Genomic DNA, 14,587 nt, shown 5'->3' on the forward strand with positions numbered 1-14,587 from the left:
ACAGTGGAAAATAAATATTTTGTTTCCTCCTTTTAGGCTACGCAAACATTTATTTACAGAAACCTTTGAGGTTTTGTAACCTCTTACTTTCCTCTCCCAATCCTTCTAATTAGAAAAGGAGATGCCAAGTATGTTCATGTGCTTTATACCATTTTCCATCATGTCTGTAGCTTGTCCACTAAACTTTACAGAATGCTTTTTCCTGTATCTCTATGCTCTTTCAATTTAAACTATCAACTATCAGCTTTACTAAGTTTCTACAATTAACTATGGCCAAAATTACTTTTATATCCTGCTACTGCTGCCTTTAAAGGATAACCTTATTTGCTTCTTCCTGCTCACAGTTTAGCAGATGTTCATCACATCTCAGGAGAATAAAATCTCTTTGCCCACTAAGAAAGTAAAAATGACCTTGGCTAATCACTCCTTGATATTTACCACTTTTACAGGGATTTCTTGAGATGGACTCTACAAAACTTGCAATGACCAGTAAAGTGTTCCGGTTTTTTTGTTGCTGTTGTTGGGGTTTTTTTGTTTTGTTTTTTTTTTGTTAAATAACTCTTGGCCCATTGAGCTATTTTCAGTTTTGTCCATCACTGGTTAAAGGAAACTGTATTACATGTTAACAACTGATTTTAAGCTCTCTTTATGTCATATCTTAATTGGAGTAGCAAAAAATGATAGTTTGAAATTAATTACTGATCTATGTTTTATCCAGAATGAAGCAGAATATTGATGACATAATATGACAGGATTTAATCTGTGAACTTTGTTATTCAGAAATAGATTTGATGATACATAAATAATCTCAATGAAATGCTGTTTATGAAAATTTTGAATTTTTCATTACTGCCTTACAGTATTAAATTTATGGCACTTTTCCATGAAGTGACAGAAAGAAGAGATATTGTATACGAAAAACATAGTTTGTGACAAATTAGTTTCTACCTTATCCAATTTTACACACATTACGTGTCTTTTGGAAGACATTTAATAATTTTGAAATATTCCTGAATTTGTGCTGGCTTGTCTGTGTTTTCATACCCTGCATGTCTGAAGTGCTACTACTTTGAGAATGTTAGTGCACACAACTAAGTAATGGAAATAATGGTAAAGATGGTTTTAAATTCTAGCTACTAATGTATTGTACTTGTCAACATACATTCTTTCCTGCCTTCAATGCATTTTATTACTTTAGCTAAGTTATTTGTGCCTCTGATTCACCTGTCTCTCCTTGTTCATGTGTCAGACCTCTTTGGAGCTTTGTGCGTGACAGTAAGTAAAATCAGTTAGTTTCTAAGAATTAAAAGAAGAATAAATACAGGATTACCAAGATCCTGCTTTAATTAAGCTATCACTGACCAGTATAGTTGTCATTTAAAGCTCTAACTTCAGAAGTGTTAGAAGCTTAACAAGTAGGCTATAAATCTTTACCTATTTCACATTGTGGTTTAGGTTTTTTTTTCCTTCAAATAACACTTAAACATTTTCCTATTTCATTTTTCTGACACTTATCTGTGCTTCTGTGAATTTGAAGCTATAAATGTGCTTATCTAACCTTCTGTGAGATTTATTAACCCATGATAATTCACTGTAACACTTTGTGAATTTTCAGCAACCGATGTCTTTAAATCTGGATGAAATTTAACTCATCACTTTCTTTCCAACGTCTAGCATTTAGTAACAATTTCAAATTTGCATGCCAGTTTTTTGCAAGGATTACTTGTATGTAATGGTCTGAAACTTTGTTGACAGTCTTACCACAGAAATTTTTGGTTTTAGGAGGATGCATAGAATAGCTCACCAAGCTTAATAGTTTTATTATTATGTTCAAAATTATGGATTCTTAGTTTCTATTTCAGAGAAATTAGTGGTTCAGTTCTATACTAGCCTGATATACCAGCAGACTGAGAAAATGGTAATACTCTGTCTTCATGAACTTTGCCTCAAATATCTCCTATTACATGGTTTGTTCTTGCTGTAATTTTGTATGACACTTAATTTGTTCTTAAATTCCTGGGGGTTTTTCAAAAGATGAAAGGACATCTGTTTCCTTTGTTTAGACAACACTTATTCTTGCCAGTATCTTGTGCACCTTACATCACCAGTTCTTAAAACTCTTGGCTTTTGCATTGTGTTTATGATTACCTAAGCTGCTTTAACTGCATTATTGTACTCTTCGAAGCTTTGAAACCATATATTTATATTTCCATGTGGTCTATTCTATAAAGCTGATGGTCTCTTTTGTTGCAGTTGTTATAGGTAGTTCCTTTATTCCCTACCGTTATCAACTAATTTTGGGTTTTGGTTACTCATGGAACAGCATCCATTTTTTTATGTAGAAAGCTGAACACAGTAGCACTGTTTGCTATTTCAGTTCTGGTTTAGGTTTTTGAAATTGTGCTAGTCTTCTATTTTGACACATACTTTAGTTTGGTTTTATTTCTAGAGTTTTCCACCTTTTCCCAAATAATTTTGTTAGGATTGGGCCCTTACTGACTATGTTATGTTAAAATCTGAACCTGTTTTACTGGGATGGAGAGTGACAATTAAACATTCTGTTGGTGTCTGTGTGTAAAGTCTTATGAGACTTCTAATTTTTATTCAGAGCTTGATCTGTATAGAGCTGGTGGTGAGAGAAGTAAAAATGGAGAAAGCAATTACATGGGTTTGAGCCTTATTTAAAGGTAGTTCTGCTGCTATTTAATTGACCTAATAGCAAAAAAATTCTCACTAGATTTTCATCAGCTTTTAAACAAATAGCAGCAATCGCTAAGAGACCATTTATATATATCTGTTCATGAAATAGCTGCCTTCTTTGATTATTATTATGCATAAAAATTCTACAATTTTTGTTGTGCAATATGCTCAAGATTGCATCTTTAAAATGGTTGGAAGTTTGCTCTAAATGAGAACAGAGAAAAGGACAAGCTTGATCTAAAATGCTGAATTAATATGGTTTCCAAAGTTCATAATTTTCTTTTCTTAAGAGCAAGTACTAGAAGTTAGAAAAGTTTTTGTGTGAAGAGGAAAATATGGTATTTTATTATCAGATATTATATGGTTTTCCTGCCTAAATTGATGCTTTGTGAAACGGACAATGGTATTATTTGCCACTATATTAACTGGATTTTTCTCTTTCTTATATTCAAAAGGTTGTTAAAATTCCTTAAGTATAACATAAGTTTTTTTCCTTAGGAAGCAGTTTGTATATTAAAAGATCTTTTAGATAGAACACCCTTTAATACCACATTAAATATGAATATTTGTTTAACTGTAGAGCTTATTCATTCTGGTTTTTTTTCCCCCTACTTACTTTTTGTAGTTTTATAACCTCTGATCTTTACTCAGTTTTCTTGCTGATACAGTTATGTAGTAATCTGTATGTTTCTGAAGTTAAAAGAAAAAAATATTAGCTGATATAATTTTTTCATTTGTCAATATGAAACAAAGACATTCTGAAAAATTTATGCAAAGGATGTTGGGATTCTTAATTTGCACTAATCCTCTACTGCTAAGCACAATAAAATGTCACTTACCAAGGTTAATTCTTCTGTGGTTTCTGATACAAATCTAATTAAAATATATGGAATTTTTTCCTGAAACATTTTGAAAGAACAACTCACCCTTAGTAAGTCACAGTAAATTCATTGTCCTTTTGCCTTCAGTGTATCTGGAAGCATGTTTGAAGTATGTTTTGCCAAGATTATCTCTGTAATGCCTGACTTTTCTAAAAGTAGCCATGTTGATGGTAGCAGTGGAACACATACAAAAGTTAGTTTATTGTGAGATATGTTATTATGTTTGTCTTGCTTTTGGATTAAAAAAGAGTTCATAAAGGTTGTTATCAGTACCTAACATAAGGTATCCAGATTGGCCTGACTTTTACCACAGCAATATTTTGGTGCATCTGTTGCCACTAATCACAGCCATAGTACAGTTGAAAATAAATCTTAATATTTTACAGGAATAGTCAATTATTTATAATGGCATGCTGGATTGAAATTAGTAGTGCATAACCTGTAAGTGTTTTTAATGAAATAGCTTTCCTGTGGCTATCAAAGCACTGAATCTATTCAGAAGCTACAAAAAGTAAAGGGTTTCTAAAGCTTTCAAATAAAATTTCTGTCATGATTTAGTCAAAAATGTTACCTACTAGCAGTGTAAGGTTTTAGAGATTGCAAGGGTGATTGTATTGGCATTCTGTATAACCAGCGTTTCTGCCTCGACATTAGAAAATGGAAACCTTACACAATATTTGGTACTCTTTTTTTTTTTTATTGTGGAAGGAAGAGATGGGAAGATGGCCAGGACATATGTGTTGCTGAGATGAAGAATTAGAACCTCTGTGTTCTTAAATGGTAAATTTTTGGACACATGCATGCTGCAGAAGTTTACATAGTACCATTCTATTGCTCTTATTTTGTCTGAGTAAAAATGGAACATGTTCTCATGAAATAAAACCAAATTTCAACAAGTAATCATGCAGGAAGTAGTCTATCATGATAACATTCAATAAAATAAAATAATTAAAAAGGCCTACCAGATTTTAATTGCTTCTTGTAACAACAGAAATTTAAATTGACTAATACCACTCCCAAGTACCACAAGAAACACCCCTTGCCCCCCACCTTTGCCTTCCTTTTGCCAAGTGTAAATGATCTACTATAAGCCATTTCCTTTCATTTGGAAGAACTATTTTCTGCAGAACAGCTCTTATGTCAGAAATCAGGGAAGCCTCAAATGCATTAATTTTTGAGGTATCTGAAGATAGAATGATACCGCAATGCAGTAGAATATACTTTAAGGCAGAAAACCAGAATGGCACATGGGAGTAACTGGTTCATGTTCTTCTGTTACTAATAAAGTGATTTTTGTAAAGCCAGCTTAAATGCTGGGCAGGAATCTAGTCTTTTCTGTCTTCCTGGTTCTTTACTGGTTGTAGAGATTTACTGTTACCGCTGAAGATGAATAGATCACGCGGACACAGGTCAAGGTGTGGTGAAAAGAAGAGCAGCATTTATTTTTCCTCCCAGGATTTATAGGCTTCTTACCATGGCCAGGGATTGGATGGTCAGGATAACACTTTCTCACTGCACTGGCCATGAGAGATGCTCATCACAAGACATGTAACAGAAAAAATGTACACATATCTATGTTTACACATATCTATGTTACTCTCCTGGGAAAGTCTTTAGAAAACTATGTTAGCAAGCTCAGAAGCTGAGTTTTCAGGGTAACAATTTACATGGTAAGAGCCTTATCTATTAAAATAATTTTAACTGGAAGATTAACTTTGAAGATTGTGTAGTCCAGCTGCTTGCTCAAAGGTTGCTTAGGGCTTTGTCTAAGAGAATTTTGAATGTCTCCATGGTTTCCCAGCCTATTCCAGTGTTTAACCATCCACAGAATTCTTTTAATTTTACCTTTTAATTTATTTTTTTCTTTTGTTTTTAATTTCCCTCAGGAACAGTCAAGGTAAATTTTATCTTTCTCTTCAGTAAAGCTGATTTAGCTGAATTCTTAATTAGAATTTAACATTGACTTTAATAGAATTTGGACTTAGATCAGTGGAACAGCTTTTCAGAGCTTCTGACAGCATACTTTTGCTTAAGTGACACTATGATAACACTACAAAGTCCACACTGAATACAAGAAAATATTATGCCTGGGGTAGTCAGAGATTTTTCACTGTATAGATTTGGCTCTCTCAATAGAGCCACACAGATGTTCTTCTTGTACCTATTAAAAAATTGTATTCTAAAATCCTACAAGTTGGAGACTGGGGAAGGCAGAGGAGAGGAAAGAAACATATTTTCCATGTTGTGCAACACCATCTTTCACTCTTTTTGATGGATTATTTTGTGAATCTTACCTATTCCCTGTAGAAACATAGTCTATAGTACAAGGGTGCAGATGTTCTTTTTCCTGAAGTAAAATATCAGCTGTTGGGAATTGTCTTCTGAACTACTAGGAAAGTCTCAAAATATTTTCTATCCTGCAGAACCTTCTAGAGCTGGTGTGTTTTTATGTTGGTGAGCTCTTGCCTTTCCATATAGTTTTGCTGGTTAGCTCTAATGCTGTCATTTCAATGTAACAGATTCGCTTCTCTTCTGCCTACAAACTATGTCAAGGGAAGGAACATTCTTTTAAGTGTGTTAACGTAGATGAAGCAACATACTTCAGATAGTCCTTCATGGACTCATTCACCCATAATCTCTGGTTCAGAAAGATACCTTTTTATTGTCTTTAGTAATTTTTTTTTTTTCTTGTTGAACATAAGGAGCTTTTGATTTGGTTTATGTTTGGTTTTTTGGGTTTTTTTCTACAAGGCAATAGTTACTTGCTACTTGATGTTTTATTGAATATAAAATGCTTTTTGTATGTTTTCTTGGAAACAAAAATTATTCTGACTTTTTTTTGGTCTAGCTCTGATGCCAGCATTAATTTCTTTTCTTTGGCTAACCTTTCATGTTAACTGACTGTTCCTGAAGGAAGATACAGGAGAAGTCATAAGGACTAAATTAAAAGGTAAACTAAAAGGTTTTATTGTACATGGAATCTATTCTTCTGAGCCTTCAAAGGCAAGTAAGGTGGTACTATAATACCTCACCTATTAGATATCAATGAAATATGAGTTCCTGGATATTAAGCGGCAGTTCGTATGTTTTTTGTTTTTCTGGTCTTTGAATCATTCCTAAGACTTTATTTTTAATTTTTAATTTTTTATTTTTTATTTTTTATTTTCTATTTTTTATTTTTTATTTTTTTATTTATAGATGTTGCCACACAACTCTTTTAGATGTATGTTACAGTCAGGGATAGACACACATGCCTACTTTCATTATTTTCCTTATGTATTCTTTTGAAGCATTATAATTATTCTCGGGGTTAATGATGCTGCATCTACTGTTATTTATTCCATTGGGTTTGAGACTTAAAAGAGTCCTGTTCTTGGTAGTTTCCTTTTTTTCCCCCAATTCCTAACAGCAAAACTGCATTAAGATTAAACAGTCTGAACCCTGGTAGCTGGGAAATCACTTTTGACTTCAGCTGGTGTGCTCAGATAGGCACAACCTATTCCTATACTAAAATTAAAATAGAATAAGCTGGTACTTGGCAGGGTTATACATATGAACAGAATGTGGAAATAGGTGCTCTGGTAAAGGCAGGAGTTGACTGTTGGGTTCAACTGTTTCTGTAGTTGGTTGGAGCAGAGGAGGAGTTGGTGGTGTTCGTGACTTTTATAACAGTAGACCTATTCAAAGCAACTGTGAAAATCAACTTGAACATGTGTGTATTCATTTTTCTTTTGGCACAGTAATGCTTCAATAGCAGGAATATTTTTTTTTCTAGCTTTAGAACAAACAATGAGAACCTTTCAATAAATTAAGAACCTAATTTTCTGACTTTTTTGCATTTCACAGATTAATAATTTCTTTATCTAATGTTCACTGGTTGGCGTTATGCTTCTATTTATTGTAATGACTGTAACTATAAAAGAATTTGAATGTATATATATGTACTTTTGTCTTCTCAGTAATCACTGTAAAATACCCTGAAATCTGAAAACTATTTTGCAGATTCTATAAGGTCATGTTATCAGAAATACCATACAACTTGTGTTATTAATATTAAAGCTTTCTGCTCTTCTGTTACGTCCAAAGGACATAAGCTAAACTATTGGTATTCTATTCTAAGATACTGGGTGAAAAGTTTGATTTATATTAGTTCCAATTAGATCTTGCTCAAGAATAGTTTACATGGCTGTTATGTTATGTTACCTTACGTTACCTTACGTTACCTTACGTTACCTTACGTATGCTTATGTTTAGAAGCAGACATTGCTAAGTCAATTGTCTTGCTATGTAAGTGGCAAGCAGTGTTTCTCAAAAAAGTCACCAAAATGTTTGTAAGGGAATTATTGTTTATAGCACAGAGCAAGATGCATCCTGAAAATAGACAGCACAACTGGAATAGTAAATATAGAACAGCAATTTGAAAAAGAAAAGGATAACTGGGTAAAAACAGAACAAAACAAAAGCAGAAATAACTTCAGCAGAATCCTGGATTTTATTCAACATGTCTGCTGATTTATTTAATGGGCCTCTGTTCAGTTGGGTTATTAACATAAATACCAAGCTAACAAGTTCAGTCCTTATGCATAATATTTGTTTAAATTGTTTTCTTTCTCTTTTGCCCTTTTTCTTTTTTTCATTGAGTAAGCTTCACCATGTTATATAGCTGTGATCTCAAAAATACGTTTAAAGCCTAATTAGTAGTGCCTGATTATGCAGTAGCAGGAGAGCCCTTATGCATTGTCCAGTCATGGGTAAACATATCAAAGTCTCTCACTTAAGATTTTGCTCGGGGACTCATTTTGCAGTGCTGTATTTTTTGTATTCAAATTAAGTTTTTAATTATTGGATGGATCATGCATGCAACAGTTTGTACCTTGATTTTGAATTATTTGATCACAGTAATGAATCCCATTCAGTCCATACTTATGAAATGGATACTTTTTTCCTGTCTGAGTTCTTTTCATACAATGAGAACAGAATTTGTGGAAATCCTTCTGACTTCTGACACATATGACTTTCAATTCTTCCTGTGTAAAGTAGTGTTTTTTTATCAGTTCCTTTCTGGCCTCAGCTAAATTCATTAGTACCAATTTTTGCACCCATCGATTTCAAATTTCATAAATTAATCCCAAGATAAAGACTTCCTTCATGTATTTTTAAACAGCCTGTTTTGTCTCCAGTTGAGCCAGTTATTCAAACTGCTTATAGAAATTGTTTTAATGCCATTTTTTAACGCCTTTAAATATAACGGAATGAAATGCCGAAGTTCAGATAAATAGTAACAATTCTTTTTTTCATCAGGAGCATTAATTACTTTAAAAAAAAAAGATTATATCTAATGGATCTGGAGGCTCTTAGGATCAAGTGTACTGTATTTCATCTCATTTTTCTCGTTCCTTCGCATGTTTAATTATTCTTTATTTCAAAATTTATTTAGAAATATTTCCTATTACTGAAATTCTGCTTCCTTCTTTTCAGGACTTGTTTGGTTTCTGTGTATGCTCTTCTGTAGATTTGCACTAACAGGGGCAGATAGATTTGTCTTGAATCGAGACATAAAATTGTTATTGGGCTTTAAGATTCATGTACTAGTTTTGGAATTCTGCTTTTTGAGTTTTCCTGCAACTTTTTATGTGGTACAGATGCATTCTGTCAGCTATGGACACTTCTATTCCTTTTTACTCATCATAAACACTCTTAGAATTAGGAAACTGGATTATTACCACTATTTACTGCATATTAGCTTTTTTTTGCTTTTTTCACTGTCTTAATGACTGAAATGTGAACTACCTGTTTGCATTTAATTTATGGGGGCCACCTCAGTTTGTCTCCTGGCAGCTTCTATTTTGTCCCTAAGTTTCTTGAGCTTTTAAGAGGGAAATGTATTTGCTAGTTATTTTCTTTCCATTCTTTCTGAGCTCTGGTTGTTCATTGCATTCCATATGGGATTGTTCATCAGCTAGTTCTGGAATTCTTCTCCAAAAGGTCAATAATTTATTTATTTGCTTATTTATTTTTAAGATGTGTGGGATATAGACTCCAGATTACTTAAGAAACTTTAATGGTTAGTCTCTGACTCACTCAGTTCACCAGATTTTTCTAGTATGCATGATTTCCCTTGTTAATTTTTCATTTCATTTGAGTTCTTTTAAAATGTAAAAATCTTAAATTGAATATTTAGAATGTGTTACTAGTATTATTTCAGTTTATTTTACTGAATTAGCTCAGGTCGTTTTACCTGAAATTATTCTGTGCTTCCTGTGTCTTTACAGTGCCCCTTTTTATATCAAAAGCATCCTTAAAATATTATTAATTCTTGTGGAATCAATAGGTAATTGAGAATGGAATCTGCTCTTAGTAGTATCTGTTTCTACTCTATATAGAAAATTTAGTCTTTTGTCCACTACAAGGAGTTCTATTTATAAATATTTTTTAATTATTTTACTCTGTAATATCCTTCTCCATGAGTGGGGTCTCAGTTACCTCTCAATTTCATTGTCCTCCTCCAAAGTGTGAAATGTTCACTCGCATCAGTGCCTAGTTCAGATGAGGGTTGCTCTTTTGATGCTCGTGCCACCTTTATTCACATCTTCTGTACTTCAGTTTACAGTACAGAGTGCACATTGCCTATGATCCTTTTGTATGAAATACTGCAGATGGTGAACTTTAGGAATTTGCCTGTATGCTCCCAGATGGTACTGGGTTCGTTCAGCTTGTTGGACCAAAGAGGGACTAGTGTGAAATAGAACTATTTGAGATGTGTATAGAGTGTATATTGGGCTTGAAGAATTAATATGCATTACTTGCTAATTCAGATATAGTCTTTGGGTCCACAGCAGCTCAACATAAGCATCTTTATATCAGTGATTGTGATGTTCTTCCAGTCAAATTTTGAAATTTGTTCTGATACAAAGGGTGATGTTGTGCAAGAGGCTCTAGTTCCATGAAGCTCATTTCAATCACAGATTTGTATCTGATATGCCTGTTCCTAAGAGAAGGGGTGTCTTATATTTTACCAGGCGTATTTTTAAAAGATCATTAAATTGATAAATGATATTATATATGACATATGTCTGTTTCTTGCTGATATCTGTATATATGTTTATATATTGCTGATATATGTATATATGAACAAAAGCTAAGATACAGCCTTGAGTCCTGTCCGCTTTTATCTTAGTAGCACTGTACTGCTCTTTTTCCTATTTCTTGAAAAGACCAAAAGTCTGTAGGCTCATTAGAATCTTGGCTTAAATGCTTTGCTTTCCTGAGTTAAGGGCTTTGTTAGACTGTACATTGGATGCAAAAATATATTGTCTACTTAGGTTGAAGATCTTTCTCTTCAATCTTGTAATTTTTTTATTGACAGTAAAAATGCCTCTTTAAATAAATCTTTAGAAAATGAGTATACCAAAGGGTAAACTTCCTTGTTCCAAATTTGTAAAGTAATTTTAGTATTGAGAGGAGAGTCTAACTGATGTGGTGGGGAGGGTGTCTATATGTAATTAATAGCTTACTCAGATTCACAATAATTTTAATGAATATCTCAATCTTGACTTACTTTAGGTCTTTTAGACACAAGTTTGATATAAGTTTTGTTAAATTATCAAATTTAATTTTTCATCTCAAACTGACAGACTTTAAAACTAACTTAAATGCTATTTATGTGTGATAATTTAAAAATATGTTGTGTCTTTTGTATGTAAAAAAACATTTCAGTGTGAATTATCTGTCATTTTTTGAAGTAATACAGTGGCTGAACCCTGGCCTCTTTGCCATATATTCATTTTTAATATACTATGAGGATAATTTGTTTTTTTAACATGTGATGAATACAATTTTTCTGTATTTAACAGGTCACACTATAGAAATATTTTTTTATCCTGTTTCCCCTGACTTTCCAACACAATTTTCAGTCCTTTAATATTCTTATAATTCTCTAACACTCTTTGGAAATTCGAGTGAAAATACATATTCAAGTTGGTACTTAGAGCCTAGACATAATCAGTTTTAAAAGCTTAATCTTTTAACATAACTAGCAAACATTTTGTATGTAGAGGTATATTTCCTAATGGCAGTGCTGCTTCTTTTAATTTTAAAGGTCAGTTGTATTATGCCCTAAATTTTTATTTTAATATGGCAAGTTAAAAGAGAAAAAAAAGACTTTCTGTCATGCAGTAGTTGCATTTTAATATCTACCCCAAAAAGTGCATTTCCAAAGAAAGAGTTTCCCAGAAAAGGCTTGCTGGAAGGTATTAAAAATACCAGTTTTAAGCGAGACAAAAGAATGACCTTCAAACTTTTTCTGACTTTGTCTCTTATCAGTCATGCAAGTGTCAGAGTCATAATGTGAATACTCAAGAAGGCTTTGAATTGTCAATAGAGGGAAGCTTCCTCTTTGAGGTTATATTTGCTGGAACAGAAGAGATAACACTATTATCAGTGCTTTTGTAGTGTAGCCAATTTCTCATTGCATGTACTGAAATTCACTTTTTAATACAGTTTTGATATTAATGTAATGATAAATATGTCAGACTGTTAAAATAAATTCTGAATGCTTCTGTCAGTCCTGATACAGTATGAAATAACACTCTGGTGTCTTTCAGAGATTGTTATGAGCATTTATGAGAAAAAAAGTAATTTTCAAACACATTTCTTACCTCCTCTTTAGTAAATTGACATTAAATATGTGTTTCATTCTGGGGTATGTTGAATTACCAAACAGTTGGAACATCAAAGTTTAGCTCTGGATTGTAAAATACAGAATAAAAACTAGTACACTGTGTAATATACAAATACCTATGCTAATACAAATACAAATGATATTTGTGGTCACCATTGTAGGAATCTTATTTTTCATTATTGTTGTTATTTTTTTGATTTTTCTTTTTTAATTAGACATTCAAGCCCTCTCTTTGAGAATTGGTTAGAGCAGCTCTTCATGGGCTTGTTACTTTTATTTCTTAAATATTGTAATTTTTTCTGTGGGCTAGCTAATGCACGGAATACCAGTGCATTCAAAAGTATAGTGCATACTTACAGGGTAATAAATTTGTGCTAATCTTTCATGTGGCCCACTTCAATATTGTTAGTATGTTTATGCTGAAATTAATCAAGGGCTTTACTACTACTGATGGACTGTAGAGAGCTTTGAAGACTATCTTTTCATTTCCATTGACTTACTGGTCATTGTTAGTGGTATTTCACTTATTATTTGAGATAATTTCTACAAGAATGATGTGTTATCTCAACTAAAGGATATAGGTAATCTTATGAATAATTACTGCATTTAGATATTCTGAAGTAATATTTGTATTTTACTTAAATTAAATTTTAATCTTCTAATATATAGGTTATCATTAAAGATTGACAGAACTTAAGGTTTCACCAGAAAACTCAAATATTTCAAGTGTGAGAAAATAACTCTTAAGATCTAATAAGTCCTTATTAGAAAATAAAAAAAAAATCAAATATGTTAAGTGCCTGGACGATGCTATGTAGGCACAATTGTGGCTCTGCTGAAAGCTATACCCTGTTGGTATCACACAAAATTGACCATATTTGTGATGGTTGGAAATTTTATTACTGTATATAATTCTTCTTTTGGTGTGTTAACCGTATGTCAGATTTTATAAAGTTGCCTGTTTCTCCTGTTATCATCACACAAGAGTCTGATAATAGTTGTTTTTGACAGGAAGATCCCAAATTAATTTGTACAATGGCCTTTAGATCAACTTTGGATGTTGTGCTAAAAATTCTGCAAGTTGGAAACTTCTGTCAGAGTATTATTGATTTTAGCAAGGTTCATGGTTGATAATACATATTTCATACTACATGAAAGTTTGGGCTATGAGGCTAAATTTGGGGTTATTTTTCCTTCGCTGTTCTTAGTTACCTTATCTCTATCTCTTCTCCTGCCAATCTAGCTGCCTTCAGGAAAGCAAAAATGGTTGAAGCACTGATTTTTTTTTCACAATTTTCCTGTTCCTGATGGAGTAATTAATTGCACTAAAAAATATAAAAATATATAATGTTAAAATCCTATACCTACATTGGTATTATTTTCAAATATGTATTTTCATATTTCTCTTCATACCTTAACAGATTGAATATTAGTAGATTTTGTAGTTCTAGAAGGTTCCAAAATGTAAAAAGAAAGCAAAGATAATTGAAAGAAATGAAAATGCAGACACAAGATGAGATGAAAAATACTTCATTTATTATCAAATTTTTCTTTCAATTATTTAGTTCATATATTGATAAAGAACAGTATTCTTTGAAGAAGCTTCTGAAGACTGTCATCTACCAGAGTAATTCCGATTGCAGTGGTTCAGTTAAGCTCTTCTGCTAGAGAAGGTAGTTGTTTTGTTTGTTTTTTTTTTTTCCGAATGTGAAGGACTGTCTTCAAAGTTCCAGGTACATTGGGAACTAAAGAAACTTTATTCAAAATGCTCTGACAGCAGCACAGGCTTACTGGTAATGTTTTACTTAGGATATCACAGACTAACTTTTAAAAATAAAGTTATTGTGTCTTTAAGATTGATGTCCATATTTGAAGCTGCTCTTAGCCAGCTTACCTGTTTCAAAGGACATCCTTAATTATTTACATGGTGTATATACTAATTCACATTCTTTGGAATTAGCAAGGTGTAAAGTGGAAGGGAAGAAGAGATGTGGATTGGTAGGGAGCAGTACACAGTCATATTAATACATGCAGTTGCAATGCACGCCAGTTGTTCAGATTAATTTTTGAGGGAATACAGATCACTGGAGACAGATACTTAGAAACAGAGAAGATGTTCACTAATAGGGGGCTCTTAAGCTGCTTAAGGAAAGACATGAAGATGTACTTTCTAGTGCTGAAAATAGCTTATATTTTGGAATACTTTATCAAGGCAGATGCAACATTCCATATCACTTATAGGAGTTTTAGGACATGTACAAGATGGTTAGATGGAATTGGCAGAAATTGTCTCCTACTAGCAGGAGTTGAGAGATAGTAGTAGTAC

At 32.7% G+C, this 14,587-nt stretch overlaps 1 protein-coding gene across 2 annotated transcripts in view; it reads left to right on the plus strand.

Moving 5' to 3' along the window:
- Window positions 1–14,587, plus strand: part of TUSC3 (tumor suppressor candidate 3) — a 111,124-nt gene that overhangs the window by 59,468 nt on the left and 37,069 nt on the right. The gene's annotated exons all lie outside the window — the stretch shown is intronic.

Source organism: Pseudopodoces humilis, chromosome 6 (assembly GCF_049639895.1).
Source record: "Pseudopodoces humilis isolate 2021_Gansu_Grassland_sample_001 chromosome 6, ASM4963989v1, whole genome shotgun sequence".
NCBI lineage: Eukaryota > Metazoa > Chordata > Aves > Passeriformes > Paridae > Pseudopodoces > Pseudopodoces humilis.